The 19,461-nt window shown below is 41.2% G+C and overlaps 1 pseudogene; it reads right to left on the bottom strand.

The window, feature by feature from the left end:
* Positions 1 to 797: 797 nt before the first annotated feature.
* Positions 798 to 19,461, bottom strand: part of LOC135717211 (uncharacterized) — a 130,724-nt pseudogene continuing 112,060 nt past the window's right edge.

Here is a 19,461-nt window from a genome sequence, read left to right as displayed (position 1 = left end):
CACACATGGTGAAACAAAAAGTTGCCTTCCCATAGAGAAATACCATTGCGGCGGTGAAGGGCACTCCCTTTGTTTACGTTGTGTGGCGACATCTACTATTTGCAAGTGGGTACGTGAAACTAAGATTATCTGTCACCTTGCCGGGGAGTTGCACTATCTAGTGGATAAGAATGTAGCAGACAAAACATAAGCACTGCCAGACTGCGCTGTATGCAAGTTTGATTACACTACTGAGCGGGAAAGTGTATAACAGGCTACGTGCACTGCTGCCATCAACCCTGTTAGTGTTGAATTCAATCTTCTGTGATTTTTTTAATTGGACCGGTAAAATGTTTAAAATGGTCATTTATGTTTTATTTAATCAGTATTTGATATTTATCCACCATTAAATACATCCACTCATCTATGTTAATAAGGCAGACTTCGCAATTAATTGTTTTAGTAAACTTAAATTCATTGCTATAGGCAATACATCTGGCACCGCTGTTTCAATGATACTTTCACGATTGCTAGCAAAGCAGTAAAGTAGAAATGGTTTTCTTTGTGATGAATTTTGTTCACCAAGAGTTTTGTGAAGCAGTTGTTTTGAGTTTCGTGTATTCGATTGCGTTTAATTGTGCTATACTCCGAAGAACACAAGTAAGTTAATACAGTGAATGTGTTTTACCCAGGAAATTTTCGTGTTTTACCCACGAAATACATGTTTTAAATTTTCGTATTGATAATATATGAATGTACGTGTAAACTAATGATGATGATTTTATGATATTTAAAAAAGAAGAAGAACACAAAATTACTTACCCTTTGTAGAACCTTAAAATGATAGAACCAATTATGAGAGGAGTGAATGAGATTCCTCCGAAGATGGCCAATGGTGACCAATGGATGCTATTGCTTGTTAAGCGGATGACGTCCAACTCCTTCCTTGTTTTCAGATGTAGCTCATGAAGATGCTCCAAGGTAATGTTCAAGATCTCATGATGTTTCTTGACCGCAATTCCGTCAAGTGTTAGATGAATTGGGTTTCCTGGAAGTTGTTGACTTCTACTGGAGTATAGAACGTTGTTTATTTTTACGTAGCAGTTATTGAAGGAAATAACGAAAGAACCGGATAGATTTCTCTCCGTTATTCCGCGATTGGATGACAGCTTAAAGCTTGATTTTGAATTTATCAGTAAATGGTGGTCATCTAGATAGATGATTTGGTTCTTAGCTGGGTTGGAAGTGAAATTACATGTTGCAGAATTTCCTCTTAGTAGTCGTGGTATGCATGTTGTATTATCCAAAATAATATCTCGTTTTCCAAAAATAACTGGTTCTACTGACTTGATTGCGTAAATTTCTTCCTCGTGTGTTATATAAAATTCGTTGGAGATGTGGATCTGTTTACTGCCGTGTATGATGGGGAACAAGCGTACTTTGTTGAAAATCCTTGAATCGAGCTTAGGCATTTTGATGATGAGAGCAATGTCCAAGTTGTTTGATGTAACCGATGTCGTCGCATAGGTCGTTGCTTCCATAGCAGTATGAACTGTTATATTCTCCCTAGCTAGATCTGCAATCAAAATGTCTATCTCTCTTTGACTTAAAATTTTTATGTTTACTAACAATAACTTTGCTAAGACGATTGTTTCTATTATTTGATTTAATTTTTCTAGCAAATAGTTCAGGTGAAACAAAATTTTAGTACAATATATTTCAACTGACCCTACATTGAATAGACTTATTGCTTTTTTCGTTTTGAAAATGGCATCTTTCAATTGCGAATTCAGTTCCCGATTAATTTTTACCTGTTCGTTATTATTTATAATTAGATTATTAATGGAAGAATTAATTACTTTCAAGTTGTATGCGTCTGGTGTCCAGCCAAATATTTCCATCCTGTGCCTAAACTATCCCATCGTTTATGTCGCCTTATTGGGTCTATGTTTCTGAAGCAAAAATCTATTTCATTGAATTTTTCAATTATCAAGTCGGTGAACTGATTATTACTAAAATTTTCAAACTGTAATCTGAGGCTTTTTACTTGCGATTTAATACTAGTGAGATTAAAATCATGAATGTAGTACTTGTAGTCTAGTCTAATTCGTGCGTCGCCCTGATGGAATATCAGGATTGGATTTTGTCCTACGTCTCGTATGTCAATCGTCACCTCCTGTCCTGATTGTATTAAGATTGGTAAGAACAGTAGCAGTTTGAAAAATAAATATGAAAGCTATGTTTAAATTTTTCTAATTTTAATATCGTCCTTATGGATCCGTCGTCCACAATCTGTCGTTACGGTGCTTTTATTTACTTTAGAAATTTTGATTTTCTTAAATCGTTTTTTATGTTTCAGTCTCTGTCGAGTTGTCTCGAATGCGTCGATATTGTCTCCCATTGGGGTAAATTTCTTTTTCTTGTTATGGTGAGTCAATGAATTTTCTTGTGTTTGCTTTAAATTTCGATAAACTTTTTCGATAATTTCTGGTGTTCGAGGAGAAGGTAAAATTATTTCCAGTGGGGTAAATTTTGTTGAGGAATGGATGGTGGAATTGTATTTCAGAACGGATAATTGGACTAGATCAGGGACTGGTGTGTTGGGGTGCTCGGTTTTGGTGATTCTGTAAATTTCTAGGAGCGTTGAATGGAATCGTTCAACAGTTCCATTCATTTCACTCCGGCCGGTAGCTGTAATGTAAGGAGTAATTATGGGTATATTATAAAAGTTGACGAGCTCTCCTGTCATAAAGGATTTTTCTCCATCCATTACCAGTGTATCTGGTGGTTTATACTTAAGCAAAATATCCTTTATAGCGGGTGTGAGGTCAATGGCTGCTCTAGATTCTACTGGTACAACCTGAGCAAATTTTGAAAATTTATCGATATATGTAAGGAAGTGAAGGCTTTCCAAAAACATGATATCGATGTGGGCTATTTGAAATAGGGTGTTAGGGATCGGAGTTTCCTGAAGGGGAAATTTTATCGGTTTCCTGTCATATTTGCATTCATTGCAAATTTGACAGTTCAAGATGAAATCTCCCACTTTCTGGCTTAATTTGGGGAAAAAATACTTTCTAAATATTTGTTGTCTATTTTCCTGAGCACCTCTGTGTGCTCGATAGTGCTCAGTGTGGATAATGTTCCACTGTCTGTCCTCTTCCTTAACGTCTTCAAGCATGTTCTGAGTAAAACGGATTTTTAACAGTTTTCCTTGCCCAAAGTTCTTTTTATAGACCTCTTGGATCTTTCCCATAATTTCTTCGTCTGTTAGCAAACCGTTAATCTTCGAACAAATGAAGTATGTTTTTAGTACCTGAAAAATAGAGTCATTGTTAATATCACTTAAATAAATTATGTTCCTATGGTAGCCTGGAAATGGGGTTTCAGTTGTGATTTTGTCAGGTCCTTTTTTTATAATAACTTGGTGGCAAAAAATGTTGATGGGTGATAGCGTGGATTGAATGTATAAGTCATCGCTGTTGTCCGCAGAATGTTGTGTTCCTGTCATGGAACAAACAACTCGGCTTAAAGCGTCGGCTACGACATTCGACTTTCCTGGTTTATACACGATTTCGTAATCGTGTTCTTCTAAATAAGCCTTCCATCGCTTTAGCTTTGCGTTAGTATTTTGGGCGACAAAGCAAAAGTGAGAGGCTGATGGTCAGTGATAATTTTAAATTTTGCCCCATAAAGATAATTTCTAAACGTTTGAAGTGCCTAGTAGATTGCCAACATTTCTTTTTCTGGTACGGAGCATTTCTCCTCGCTGTTAGATAGTGTTCTAGAGGCGAAATGAATAGGTCTATCCTTTCCCCTTTCTCCTTGCGATAAGACCGCACCGATAGCAAAATCAGAGGCGTCGGTCGTTAGAATGAAAGGTTTACTGAAGTCTGGATAGATAAGTATGTCGGATGATGAGAGTAGGGAAACACTGCTGTTCTCTATGGTCTAACGAAATTTTCTTGTTAGATGAGGGCGTTCTCTCCCCCATTAGAAGATTTGTCAGGGGTTTTGCAATTTTCGCAAAATCTTTGACAAATCTGCGATAGTAACCCATCATGCCTAAGAACCCTCGAAGTTCTTTTAAATTTCTGGGCTCTTGATATTTGTTTATGATTTTAATTTTTTTCGTGTTAGGTTTCAATCTTTCTGCACTTATGATGTATCCTAAAAATTCAATTTCTGAATGTAAGAACTCGCATTTGTCGAGTTGGATTTTAAGGTTGGCATCGTTTAACGTTTTCAAAATTATCTTCAGATTTTTCAAGTGCTCGGCTAAAGTTCTCCCGAAAACAATGACGTCGTCTATATAGACATAACAAATTTTGCCTATATGATCTCTTAGTACGTCATCGATCGCTCTTTGAAAGATCGCAGGGGCGTTTTTTAACCCGAATGGCATTCGAGTAAATTCGGGGGGAGAGGTAGCTCATCGATTCTTCCGGTTCGCCTCCTAGCATCGTGCTATAAGGTACCAGGCGATAGCCAGGGTAGTTGATCGATAGCTCGATGACGTCATTTCGTTGGCGTCTGCAATGGGAAATTCTCATAGCATGCGTTGACGATGGGACGTTGTCGAGTTGTTGAATAGCAACTATCGTGGTAACTCACCGATTACCTGTCGATCTGCCAAATTTGGAAAGACGTCTGCATTGAATTGTCTCATATAATAATATTCCGCCCACTATATCACAAGAAATTGCGAGTAGCTGAGTGGAATGGAGATAAGTTAAGCATTAGGTACAGGACCAAGTCTCCCCTGGGTGGTGCCAAAAGATGAGCGCAATAGAATCATCAAGTTGCCATAAGGCACGGAATGAGACTATTGCATGGCTGGGTAGTCAAAGTCTTCCATTCGTTAGTCATTTCAGGTGGATTAGAACAGGTTTAGGTGGGTGTTGGCCAGATTTGGATTTTTCAGATGTAATCCTGGATAGGACCCTGTCATTGAACGTCGCGTGAAAGTGGAACTTAATGAAGGCCTAAGTACTTTTTCGTAGTTTTTAGTTTTCGGATTTGAAAGATCGTCGGTTACAGTGGCCTGCTTACTGAGCAGAAAAACGCGGTCCCAGGTCCTTACATATCAAAGAGATTTATGGTAAAATCGCTTGTGTATCGTGTATTTTGCGAAACTCGTTGTTGTCGTTGGTTCCGGGTTTGAATGGATACACAAATTTGAGCAACGGTATTATGTGATATGAGGGGCTCGGTGGCCTTAGAGCAACCGTTTTTGCTTACTGAGCAGAACATCATGAGTCTAATCTCAGGCCCATCCACATTCAAGATTCGTCAATCGTTTTATTTGTTAATATGACTACATGGTAATAACAGCAACTCGGTGATTAAAAAGGTGCTCGTCTGCCTAGTGGCAAACGTTTTTGCTTACTGAGCAGAAGACCGTGGGTTTAGTCCCAAGCCCCTTCGCGTTATATGATCGTTAGGACATCAATTCAGCTTATCGTTTACCAAAACGAACCCTGCTGCAAACCCAACCCTCTTATCCAACATCCCAGTGATTCCTCGTGGAAGTGCAGAGGTGTTCTCGGCTTCCATCAAAGCGAGTGTCATGTCAACACAATCCTTCCCATTCCTTTCTTGACCTGTGTTCGGGCGCGGCCGGCGCTGGTATTGCCTAATTTAAGATCACCAGTTTTTACACATTGAGGATGATTGCTAGTCCCAATCTTATTCAAATGTCGTAATAATACCTCTTACCAAGGAAAAATGATTTATATAGTTTTCATAAAAGTTGACGACACAAATACTAATGAGGAAAGGAATTCCGCATTTCCTTTTCCCAAGTCCTTTTCCTCTCCTTCCCTTCCCTTCTTCTCTTTTCAGAAAGCGAGTAATGGCGCTATAACCATATGCCATATAGGGCTAGGACAAGAGTTAGTGCTCAGGTCCCAACCGCTAGAAGAAAATGGTAGCGAGCAAGGGCGCTATAACCTAGGCGAATACATCATTCCCTCCGTATAGGTTACGTCCGCACACCGCTCTCTGTTGTCCTTCGACTGAGGTCGGCTGGATCGATTGAGGGATGGCAGTGGGTTGGCGGTGCCGTCCACGCTTGTACGGAGGGAGGACTGTACGCTCGAACACAAGGGGTAAATACCTGTGTTCCATCCCAGGAGATCGGACAACCAAGGAGTGTACATTAACTTTCTTAGCTCTGTCACTCCCAACGATTTATATAGCCTATTTTCAAATCCTGCATACGGAGCGGTTGGTACGGTATGTCCCCGCTCTTTGATTACCTGTGGATTAAATGTTAACCACTGTCTATACTTATTAAGTAGACATGGTAAACATTCACTTCCACAAAAATTAACTAAACGCTACACAGTAGGCCTGGCCGCTTTATTGTTTGTTTCACATCCTTGATGTGCAGCAGGCATTAATAATGACAAGAAAAATGATAGATGTATCATTTCCAGGATTCTTTCAAGTACTGGCTGTGTATGTGTAGACTAGACTAGAATGGCATTCGAGTAAATTCGTACGTTCCATTATTGATCGCAAAGGCTGTTTTTCCGATATCTTTTTCCCTCATTTTTATCTGGTGGAAACCAGACGCTAAATCGAGGGTCGTGAAATATTTTTGCCCTTTGAGTTGGTCTAAAACGTACCCAATCTCTATTTGTCCGCAATCGTTTTTTCATTAATTTTCCTATAGTCTATGACCATTCGGAACTTCTTCTCTCCGGAAGCATCGGTTTTCTTCGGTACGATCCAGACCAGTGCTGTCGATGCTGAGCGAGAAGGTCTAATGATGCCATCTTCTAGTAATTTATTAATCTGCTTCCTAACTTCATCTGTGTATGCAGCTGGGTACGGATACACTTTTTGATGCACAGGAATATCGTCCGTAGTATTGATAAAGGGTGATACGGTCAAAATTTGGTCAAGGGAAAACGCGTGTAAATCGGTGAAATCGTTTATTTAAAAAATCTAATTAAATTTCTTTTCAAGTTCAATTAGTATAAAATTCAGGAAACATATTCAGTTAGGCTTCCGCTTTTCCAAATCCGAATTGCCGGGCCTTACGCTTGACCCCTGCCATCAGAATTTGTACAGCCACCTTATCCACCTTCTTCGCCGCAGAAAGCCAGTTTGCCTTGAACTGCTGCTCGCCCTTAGCAGTTTTTTTGGTCTTCTTTAGGTTCCGCTTGACAATAGCCCAGTATTTCTCAATTGGGCGGAGCTCTGGCGCCATTGCCATTACCACACAGTCAAACTTCGTCAGCATCGTCGTGTACAGCCTCCGGGATCGCGCTTTGGCCGTCGTATTTTGTTTATCATCGCGATTTGGAGTCACTACCTTCTTGTAAGTCGATAGTCCGGCTCGTTTTTTGGCTCGATGCACGGTTGTAGACGATACACCCAGCTTATTTGCGGCATCTCGGAGAGAGAGGTTAGGGTTTCGCTTGAAACTACCGGCAACTCTCTTTGTCGTCTCAGCGGCTTCCGGTTTTCGATTTCCCCCCGATCCAGACTTCCTGGCTGTCGACAAACGTTCCCCAAACACTTTAATTACATTTGTAACGGTTGATTTGGCAACTTTTAGCGATTTTGCCAACTTTGCGTGCGAGTAGCTCGGATTTTCGCGATGCGCGAGCAAAATTTTGATACGCTGCTCTTCTTGCTTGGACGGCATTTTGACAACTGAAGAGTGAATTCCAAATTCAAAATAGGAGCAACATTCTACACACACACACACCTTCAAAATGAGGGGTGTTCAGGTTTTTTAAATGCAAAATTGAAAGAAATACGTCAAGTTGATATTGACCAAATTTTGACCGTATCACCCTTTAGAACACTCAACATTGGTTGAACACGTTAATTTCTCACTAGGTTCATGGACACTTCCTTAACATCGTCAAGTACAGATTTCAATTGGATTTGTTCTTCTTCAGAAAGGTGGGATGTTCGAAAAACGCTATTTGACGAACGATCCGTTTGAAAATATTCATAAAGGGGAATAACGAGCATTTCATTGCCAGAATACAATGACAGCGTTTTGTTGGAAAAATTTATTGTTGCATTTAATGCGTTCAGTATCCCTGTTCCAATTATTCCGTGGAAGAATGGATGGAACTTATGTAACAAGAATTTGGCGGTGTGATTTATTTTAGGATAAAAAAAAAATTATGTCAATAGCGGAGGTTGCATCGAAGCTTTCATTGGCACTAGTTATGCTACGGGCGTTAAAATTATATGGTTTGGAATTTTTGTAGGACAAAGCAAGTTTGGGGTTAATTAAAATAATGTTTGCCCCGGTGTCAATTAAAAAAGAATAAAAACCATTTGTTGTCTTCAGGTTGATGTAAGGCAAAACTGGCTTCACCAACTTGGGCTTCAATCTAAAAAATTAGTGGCACTAGATGTTGAAGGTAGCTGCTCGTCCTTTTGTGTCTCAGGTGGCGGGTTTGTGGGAATTTCTAATTCTTCTGGTTGTTCATTTGGTTGAAAATGTTGATAATTTTCGAAATTTTGGTAAGGATCAGACGAATAGTTGTTGTCATATTCGTAAAAATCATCTGTTTCTTCGTCGAAAGTATCGATCGGATGCGCATGTCTTTTAAATTGAGGTACTTGGGATGAAAGTGGGGCTGGCCTTTTAAGGTCCGTCTGAGGTCGGTTACCGTAATTAACGATGCGGGAACGAATACTTGGATCGATGTCCATGGGTTGTGGTCTCGGTTGGGGTTTTGGGAAAAAAGGTCTTGGAGGCGGTTGAAATTTTTGCCTGTTTTGCGGAAAGCTATTTTGCAGAAATTGTGGTCTATGAAAAAGAGGTTGCTGTGAGAAAAAATGTCTTGGTACTGGGGTTGGAGAAGGAGGAAATTTTCTAGGGAGTGGTCTTGGAGGGTTCCTAGAAATTTCGAGATCTCTAGGTTTATGATTTTGTATTGAGTGCTCACTACGAAATGGTGCTGATCTTGCATCCATGTTGTAGTAGTCCAGACAAAATTGGTAAGCGTGGTTAAGAGTCTTCGGATTATACGTTCTTAGAAGTTGGCATAGGGGTTTTTCTAGACCCCGGATAAAAGCATCAACCGCTTTGTCTTTGAAATAGTCGATATGAGAATCGACGTGCAATGCATATTTTTCCTCCGTTTGTATCTGTGCTATCATTGAGGACAGTAGTTCGTTAACTCTGGAATAATAGCTCCCAAAGCTCTCGTTGGTGGATTTTTTAATTTATGTTAACTCATAATCCAGAGTTTTCAGATCACGCTTATCCCTATAATAGATAAGCAAGGTTTGTTTAATTTTCGCCCAATCGTGTATCACGTTGTTGGCATTTAGAATATCGGCGGCTTCGCCTCTTATTTTTCTACGTATGCAACGTTCGATTAACGCAATTTGCGCCTCTGTCGCTCCTGCTTCCTTATACATTAGAGTGATGCAAAATTTGAAATTTTCGCTCCACAATACTTAAACGATTCCAATTCGGATCCTGACTAACCTCTCAAAATTTGAACCCATTCGGTGATAAACTGAGATGGCACAAACCATTTGAAGTTTGTATGGGAATTACTATGGTAAGACCAAGATTTTTGTTCATGTCTATCTAATAATTGACCATATCGGTCTTCCTCAAAAACTATCAACTGTACTTGTAGAAAATTTTCCCAGCTACAACTGTGCTGAAGATCACTTTTTGATTAAATGCAAGGATCGAAAGTTATCAATGGTTTAATGCGCTGATGTCTTATGATCATGCTCAATCAACTGCTCAGCAGGCAACATTGGTGTTTCTGTGGCGTTGAATAGGACACAAAAATCATGGCTACTATGTCACACTGCAAAATACAGTGTTGCATACAGAGCAGCTGCTTGATCATGTCATAAGTTTACCAACCTCTTAAATAATTAATAACTTTTTCCTGTCTCGTTTTACATAGAAACAATCTTCAGCAAAGTTGTAGCTGAGAAAATTATTTATAAGAATGGCTATAGAACTGTTTCGTAGCCCAATATGGAAAAAGACTAGAAGGCAATGAACAAAAAGTTGAGATTTCCCATAGTAATTTACATGTAATCTTCAAATGGCTTGTGCGAAGTCTGTTTCTAACCAAATGAGTTGTAACTTTGGGAGGCTAATAAGGACCCGATTTGAAACCATTTAAGCACTGTGGAGCGAAAAAGTCAAATTTTGCATCAGTCTATTATACATGTTGAAAATTCCCTCTACATCAGTTAACCAGGCTAAAAGCTCGGTCGGTTTGCCGTCGTATTGTTGGACGTCCCGGATAAAATCCGGTAACCTTCCCAGTTCTATGAATTGTTGCATCGTTAGAGGTGCAACCTCTGGCTCGGGATTAGGGTTTGCCATAATCCTACCAAAGTAAAAATTTAGTCTGCTTTTTTTGTGTGAAATTTTGTTTCGCCTGGTAGCTGGCACTACACTTATTATTCACTTTTTCAATTTTGTTACTTAGAACTTAATAGGGGAAAACATTACTGATTACTTACATAAAGGACCCTGCCCTGAGTACGGCCAACATCGATCGTTGGTCTTTTGGTGGCTGTCCTCTCGAAACGGGGGATCTACGACCAGGCACTTTTGGATTGTCCGTTTTGCTGCAGCTACTCTGGGCCAGCGGTGCCGATCGGGTGTCGATGTCCTCAGTGTCTCGCAGCTCGCTTTATGATATGAACGCCTGGCTCGTTGAACCAGAACCACTACAACTTGGCTCTTTGAACCAACCACTTTCACTTTTTTTAAAGATTTTTGTTGCACTTTTTACTACGAGTTTTGCTCTTTCACTATCACTTTATACAGTTCCCGTCTGAGAGGATCTCGCCGGAGCCTCCAGTTAAGATTTCACGGACGTGATAACCTTTTTTAAAAAATACAACTTAACTACACGCTAGCCTAAAACGAACTGCATTTTATTTTTCAATTAAACCTAACTACAGTTCATATTGCCTACTCTGCATTTCCTCCGCTGGTGCCATTGTCCAAATTCCATCCGTTGCCATCGTCGATCAATTTGCCTTGCCTTGCATATACGTAGCTGCCCGTCCGGTGTGCCGTCGTTGCCAAGTTCCAAAGTGCATATTCAGCATCAGCATTCCAGCCGGGTGGCTTCGGTGCTAACTCGCGTAAATTTCGGATTCCGCGTAAAAAAACCGCGTAAATTCCTAAATCCGAGTAAAAAGCAACTCCAGTGTGTATCAGACTGTTTCTATATCCAGGGAGGCAGCTCCCACACCTGGATCCTTCCTATCGACCCATCAACTAATGAACCGGGGATCAACGGCTTACCTTCCCTTCCGAAGGAAGGCGTGATCAGAGATTGTATGCCTCAGAAAATCCCGACGGAGCCGACCCAGGCCCTTTGAAGTGAGAGGCAGTCACACTTTCCACTACACCACCGGCGCCGCTGTATGAATGACATTTACTCTTATTTGAGTAAACATTTACTCAATCTAGGAGTGACCTATGTTTTTGCGAATATGAGCAAACGGAACTCAAATATAAAGCAGACTCAACGTCCTAGCAAAGTCAAGAAACTTTGCTGAAGTCGTCAACTCAATATTCCTACAAGATATCCCACTGTGGAATGCTGCAATAGAATTTTACCACTAGAAAATGTAAGTCACTATGAAGTGAATTATGAATCTTACATTCTCATTTTCCCAACGTGTGTCACGCCGAATCATAACTCCACTCGTTACCCGTGAACAGACACTCCCCTCCGACGTGGATTATAAACCACACAGTTTACAGGCTGGAACCAAGGTTTGTGCTACATGCGGGACGAGTGGTTTTACGTGATTTATTCCAGGATTCACTTAACTCTGGTCGCCAAAATTTCACATGCTAACGGAAAAACGAATTTCGGCGTGCGTCATTCCCTTCCCTCGATCATCCATGTAATTTATTCCAACCGAGTGAACAGCACCGTCGTCATCCCCAACCAACCCTACCAACGGCCCATGTATTCAGGAGGTGATTTCACGCGCTCAAACACTTGATGAGCCTGCGAAGCGTCCTGCCAGCTAGCTCAAAAGGACCGGCGACGACTAAATGGGGCACGAAAATAAAACCCGCCCGAAGAAAAATGTCGCTTCAACACATTTATGTGCAGAGGATGTAATTTGTGTCTTGTCTGTAATGGAAAATCCATTATCTAGCGTGACATTTAGGTTTGTTCTTTTATGTACCGGCTGGTCGGTTGAGTGCGGGTGCCGCAAAGTCATGGAATCAAGCTTTAAACATTATGGCGGACGGAAAATTGTTTTCGCTGATGGTATTTCCTTAATTTACTTCCATCTTCCGGCCTGAATACAATGCATTGTACGGTTATGTATGTAAAAGGTAATTTTCCAAGAAATGCATTAGATAAAGTTTTTTTTTAAACTACCGTCTGCAGTAGGTACGTACGTACTAAATCAAAAAGTAAAGAACAAAACATTCCCTTTCATTAGTTTTTGACGGCAGTTTCCTGCTGGCATTGTTTTGCTCTGATCCTCTTATCCTGCGGGATTGAACCAGGAATGCCAGCTGATTTTAGGAAAAATCTTCAATGAAATGACTTCACATGTCTTCCAATATTCATGAGTGTGTTCAATATTCCAGCTGAGTCTTTACAGACGTAGGGTACTTTGTAGTAGGTAAGACAACACAATTTGATTTTGGTGTTTGCTATGTTCACACAAATCTGGAGAATCTATTCAAATATACATTAAACTCATGAGCGTCGTTTAACGTTATTAGACAGTTGAACATTGGAGCAGCTTCATTACGACAATGTTTTGCTGGTTCAGCTTTTATTAAACATCACTGCTGATTTAACACATCGTTGCATAAAACTAGTTATTGTAGAGTGCATCGCATCCTCACAGCGAAATTAATCAGCTGTTTTTATATTTGGGACAAGCTCTTATCATATTCTATAACGTTGTTTTACTGTTGCTGTACTGTTCAGCTGAGTATGAACTTCAAAAGGCGCTTGTTCCACTTTTTCTCGACTGTCAATATAACCACTATACAGCTCTGTCGAGATGTTAAAATAAATATTGTTCAGAGCATTTATAACATATCTGACTGGTAAATGAAAAAGTTTATTTGGCTACATCAACACTTAGAGCTGGCTTGGAAATAACTGCATATTATTCTTCACCACGATCGCTGGTTAGATGCTTTATAAGAGTGCATATGCAACACTTTTTCAACTTTTTTATTCAACTTTATAGAATAAGTGAAGTAAAAGCTATAAAACCAATGGAAGACACACATCTTTAAAAAAATCCACGATCCAATTCCACTTTACTCAAGTTGGGAGTTAAACATGCGCACGGTTGCAATGCCATGCGTTACATTATTTATTCAATTCATTTGATCGCACACTCGATTTCACTCGAGTCCCGATCATTCTTCAGCAGGGGATAAAATTTCAACAGCAGCGAATTGCGGGGTGGTTCCACCGCTCTTGGACAGTAGGAAGTGCCGCACATTGAAAGTTTTGCCACGGCTGGAACTCACTATCGTCGTCTAGGAACAAGAGCTGCCCTTGCCGATCATGAAAATTAGCTGTATCTGTTAACAATTCCGTTGAAGCGGACCCGGTGGATACAGGCGATGCCAATAGTGGTGGCAACAAATTCACAGTTCAGTTCCACTGGGGATGGTGTAGCTGCTTCCTGTCATCTTCCTTCTCCTGTGCTGCGGTTGGTGGTGTTGGTGATTGTGTTCGTCCTGGTCATCCCAATAATGGAGGAAAAAGCTGTCCTCCTATGCCACCTGCCAAGTGTGTTTGATTCTCTCTGATGTTCATGTCCCTTCGAGTGAACCTAACGATTTCATTTCATTTGGGTTCAGTATGTTGTAATGGATTTGTGCAACGTTTATAAGCATTTATTAAACACATTATTAAAACCTATAGGCATAGTGGAATAGAAGTTCAAGCAATCTAAAACAGTCGAACAATACAACAAAAAAAAAACAATTTTTCAGCCATCTAAAGGCTGACTCTAGTATTGGGAATCGAAAATTTTTGACAGTGGTTTGTTTACACTTCTATAGAAAACAACTGGTGCAAGTTTGATCAAAGTAGTCGATCGCGTTAAGAAATAACGTCAAATGAAACTCGAAAGAAGAAAAAATACTGTGCACAAACACCTGGAAAATCTGGAGTGCAAGCTGACTAAAGTGCTGAAGATGCCGAAAACAACAGTTTGTTGAGTGCTCAAAACCTACAAGGAACCCCTGAGTGTGGAAAGGAATCAGTGGACCTACGAAAAACTGGAACCAGGGATCGTCAGCTGCGCAGCAAGGTGTTGTGGTGCGTTAAAGCCAACCCTGGTCTTTTGATCCGATACCCGAGCATAGTCTGAGATCAAATTGAAATCTAAATTTAATGTTGTGATTTCGCTGATAATGATTACTCAGGCTGCTGTCGTTTTGGTCGTTTTAACGGTTAAAATATCAAAATTGAGAGCAAAAAAATCTTCCTGTGACATCACATTGAAAACTATTTCTGCTATCAGTGAGAGCAAACTGAAAACTCAATTTGATATCAATTTTTCCTGTTGATAACAAAACAAGTATTCAATTTGATGTTAGGCTAAGACAATGAAAACAAACCCGCAACAACATATTTTTGAAGAGGAAATGTACAGCAAAATGAAATCAAAATTTGGTACCAAATTTGTCAATTGCGTAAACTGAAATCAAATTATGATTTCAGTTTGATGTTGACATCAAAACTTGATTTAAATTTGCTGTCATTCTGATGCTGAACTTTGCTCGGGTATGTGGCCAGAAGGTACAACGCCAAACGGTGCGGAACAACCTTGCCAGGGAAGGTTACAAGCCGCACAAAGTCAGTAAACATCTGAACCGACACATGAAGCAGAATTTTCGTGGCCCAAAAGCGTGCAAGGCTCTTGTACGACCGTGTTTTGACGAAACACAAGGGCTGCACTTTAATCGATGACGAAACATACGTCAAACTCGATTTTAAGCAGCTTCTTGATCAAAAGTTTTACATCGCGACTGGACGTGGGGATGTGCCGGGAAGATTGAAGTTCGTGTTTGCCGACAAGTTCGCGAAGAAGGCTATGATTTGGCAAGCGATTTGCAGTTGTGGCCTGAAAACGGAACCATTCGTCACATCCTCGACGATGACATCCCAAGTTTACATCGAAGATTGCCTGAAAAAGCGTGTATTTTATTTATTATTATTATTTATTATTATTATAGTCCATCTGACTTGATAGTCTCAATGAAACACTTAAATCTAAATGTAGTCACTCATTAAAAATTAAAAATTGGCCGACAGCAAACGATGACGAAACATCGAGGCATTGATGTCACAGTCAAATAGGTCAGAGGCTTCGTTGAATTGATGAATCATGGCGACAAAGGAACTGTTTGCAGCATAGTTGGTTGCATGTACTACTTCATGTAGCAAGGTTCTCGGACGGAGTGTTCGGGCAGGAGCATACAGATTAATTTTGGCCAGTAACTCAGGAACATCATATTCTGCGAGTAAAACTTTAGCAACGAAGACGACCTGCGATATGTTTCGTCGCTTAGCAAACGTATCCAAACCCAGTAAACGACAGCGGTCAGCATACGGTGGTAAATTCAGCGGGTCACTCCATGGAAGATAGCGCAGTGCGTATCTGACGAATTTGCGTTGAACAGCTTCGAATCGTCCACTCCATACTGCTTGGTAGGGATTCCAGACAACACACGCGAATTCCAGTAGTGAGCGTACCAATGAACGGTTAAGGGCTTTAAAACACAGAGGATCACGAAATTCCTTAGATATCTTGAACATGAATCCAAGCTGACGATTAGCTTTGTCGATCGTGGTTTTAGAAGTGGCGAGTGTATGTGAGCTTTTCATCCAACATGACACCGAGGTCTTTAACGTGATCGACACGTTGAACTGCAGTTCCAGCAACGTTATAATCAAACAAAATGGCAATCCTAGTTCGACGGAAACTAATTACGCAGCACTTTGAGACGCACAGGACCATAAAATTACGTTCACACCAATCATTAAAGATTTCAAGAAGGTTTTGTAGTTCTAAACAGTCGGCATAGCCTCGAACGACTAGATAAATCTTCGCAAAAAACAATTTACCTCCACGTAGTAGAATAAACGTTACATCGTTAACAAATAAAGAGAAGAGCAGTGGTCCCAAAGTGCTACCCTGTGGAACTCCTGATCTGTTCGAGAAACAGTACGATGAGTAGTTTCCGATGCATACAGTAACTTCACGTTGCACGAGGTACGATCTAAGCCAGCTGCAGAAGGAAACAGAACATCCAATTTTTTCAAGCTTTGCTAGCAGAACGTCGTGCACAACTCTATCAAACGCAGCTTTAAGATCAGTGTAGATGGCATCCACTTGAAGTTTCTTGCATACATTTTCCATACAGAACGACGTAAAGCTGACGAGATTAGTTTCCACGGAGCGGCCAGGAAAGAAACCATGTTGACATGAACTTATGTAATGCTTGCAGGAAGCAAACAATCTCTCATTTATCAGCGACTCAAACACCTTAGATTCAACCCCAAGCGAGGTAATCCCACGGTAGTTTTCCACATTGCGTTTGTCTCCTTTCTTGAAAACAGGGAACATAGTAGACCGTTTCCATAGTGCGGGAAATTTCTGTTGACGAAGTGACAGGTTGAAGAGCAAGGACAACGGAGCAGCTAAGATATCGGAGCAATTTTTTTAGGACAGCAGATGGAATAACACTCGGACCTGGTGAAAATGATGATTTGGTTTTACTCATCACAGAGAGAACCATTTGTACATCTACGGCAAAAACATCCATGTTTACGACGTCGGTTGGCACATCACGGACGGCTCGCGATGGGGAGTCATTCGAGAAGACGCTTAAGAAGTGCCTAGCAAATAGGCTGCATTTGTCCTCAGTTGTCAATGCTACGTCATTGCCGAGAAACATTTTTGACGGCAGTCCAGTTTCCTTCCTCTTAGTATTCACAAACGACCAGAATCCCTTGGGGTGGCATTGCAGATTATGTTGAGTACGAATTACATACCTCTTGTAAAGAAGCTTGTTGTAGTGGCGATAATCATTGCTGGCAATTGAAAAATTTCGCTTGGTAAGGGTACATCGTCGATGAGTTAGAGCACGGAGAGCTCTAGATCGCACTCGTTTCAGGTTGCGGAGAGTAGCGTTAGACCAAGGCGGTTTTCTTGGAGGTTGGCACTTCGGTACTGAAGCACAAACACAGTCGCGCAAAAGGCTATTATAGCGAGCGGCTGCTGTATCGATATCAAGGTCATTCAACACGTTCCAGTTGATCCGGGACAAGGAACGTCTCAGCAAACGGAAATCGGTCTTCCGGAAATTGAGCCGAGTGGCAGTCATGGTTTCATCAAAACGAATTTGAGATCCGTTCGCGATAGATATATCCAAAGCACGGTGGAAATTGTCAAGAGGAACGATGACATCAGGCGCTTCAGCGACGGCACAGTCCAGAAGTGCACTTTCGCTAACAAAAACCAAGTCAAGAAAATGAGACTGGAAATTGGGAACAAGGTTTATCTGGCTCAGTCCATGAAAAGCCGTGCCGTCAACAAGCAAGCGGCTGGCAGGAGTAGTTGAAGATGCAATCGGATCTGGAAACGCATAACCCTGGCCTGAGGGTGACCAGCTAAGCCCAGGCTGATTAAAATCACCAAGCAGAAAAAGCACATCCGTTATATCAGCCATGGACGATGCAAATTCTGTAGCATCCAGATGAAGCTGCATTGTGGTGCAGTCATGTCGACGTTCAGGGGGAATATACACCGCTCCAATGAGAATGTTCTGCGAAGTGAGGCTGACCTTAACCCAAACCGCTTCAATTGTAGTAAATAGTTCGTTGGAGATTACGCAGGAGGCGAATTCGTTGGAAACAGCGATGAGCACACCACCACCGCGAGTACGAATGCTGTTGGATGAATTACGGTCTAATCTGTAGACAGTAAAAGAGTCACCAAACAGTTGCACTGAATTGATCCTCCCATCGAGCCAAGTTTCCGTGAATACATAAACGTCATATTCCCCGTCAAGCGCAGCCAGATAAACATCGTTCAATTTAGTCATGAGCCCCCTGGTGTTCTGATAGTAGACTCGTAAACCACTAGAGGGTTCGGTGCGAGCCGTGTCAATGATCACTTGTCCAGGATCCGCACGAGAGAACGGTGAACTATCAGGCAGCGAAAGATCACCTTACGTAGAAAGGCTCGAAGTGGTGGCCATAAACGAAGATTAACTGAAACGAAGTGCCATTGCCGTTCATCCACAAGCATAGGGGCAAAGTCATCTTTTGTCCAGATTTGGCCAGCTCCAAGTCGGTTCTGGAGTGGTGTGCTGCCAACAAGATCGATTTTGTTCCCAAGCTAATGAATCCTCCGAATTGCTCGAAAAATACTGTGCAATTTCAAAGCAGCGACTTCAACGAAGCGGCAGGGCAGTCAATGACATACAGCAAATGCAATCTAAACACAAGGTTAATCAAACTTACAATCTATGGTTAATATTCTTCAAGAAAACATATATGAGTTGCATAAACTCCAGATCGCGTCTAGCCAAAATATCCCGAACTGGAACATTAGGTTGTCTACCTCGAGCCCGAAGGGAATCGTACAACTCGGATCTGACTCCACGGTGCTCAGCACATGACCAAATAATGTGATCTGCGTCCTGGTAACCTTGTCCACATTCACAGAGATTACTGTCCCCCAGCCCAACACGGAACAAGTGAGCGCTTAGTGAATAGTGATTGGACATGAGGCGAGACATCATACGAATGAAGTCTCGACTCACCACCAAAACTTTGAACCAAGGACACTTCGACACCTTAGGGATGATTAAATATAACCATCGTCCCAAACTCCCTTCACTCCATTTATTTTGCCAGCTGGCGAGTGACTGTTGACGATAAATGAAGAAAAATTCGTCGTAGGCGATTTGTCGATCGTAAATATCGCCTTCCATAGCGCCCACCTTTGCAAGCGAGTTCGCCTTCTCATTGCCCGGAATCGAGCAATGAGACGGGACCCATGCAAAGGTGATGACTAAAGATCTTAAAGATTTAGCACTTAGAAGATCTCGTATTTTCATGAGAAAATACGAGGAGTGCTTTACCGGTCTCATGGAGCGAATAGCCTCGACAGAACTGAGACTATCCGTAAAAATAAAATAATGATCTGATGCAAGTGAGGCGATCGTTTCTAGCGTATAATGTATTGCCGCCAGTTCAGCAACATTTACGGAACAAGGAGCATGAAGCATTCGAGAGGCGCTATGAAATTCGTTATAAATACCAAAACCAGCGGACGCCTCTATTAGTGATCCATAAGTGAAGAACGATCTTGCGGAATCAACTTGGCCAAACTTTGCAGCGAAAATTGACGGAGCAATCATGGAACGATGATGCTCTGGGATCTCTTGCGTCATGGATAAATCAAAATGAACGCAATTGCCGA

Source organism: Ochlerotatus camptorhynchus, unplaced genomic scaffold (genome assembly GCF_037179485.1).
Source record: "Ochlerotatus camptorhynchus isolate MF236.1 unplaced genomic scaffold, CSIRO-AGI_Acam_v1.1 ptg000002l, whole genome shotgun sequence".
Taxonomy (NCBI): domain Eukaryota; kingdom Metazoa; phylum Arthropoda; class Insecta; order Diptera; family Culicidae; genus Ochlerotatus; species Ochlerotatus camptorhynchus.
Note: the sequence above shows the minus strand (reverse complement) of the source record. Positions and strands in the feature narration are given on the sequence as shown.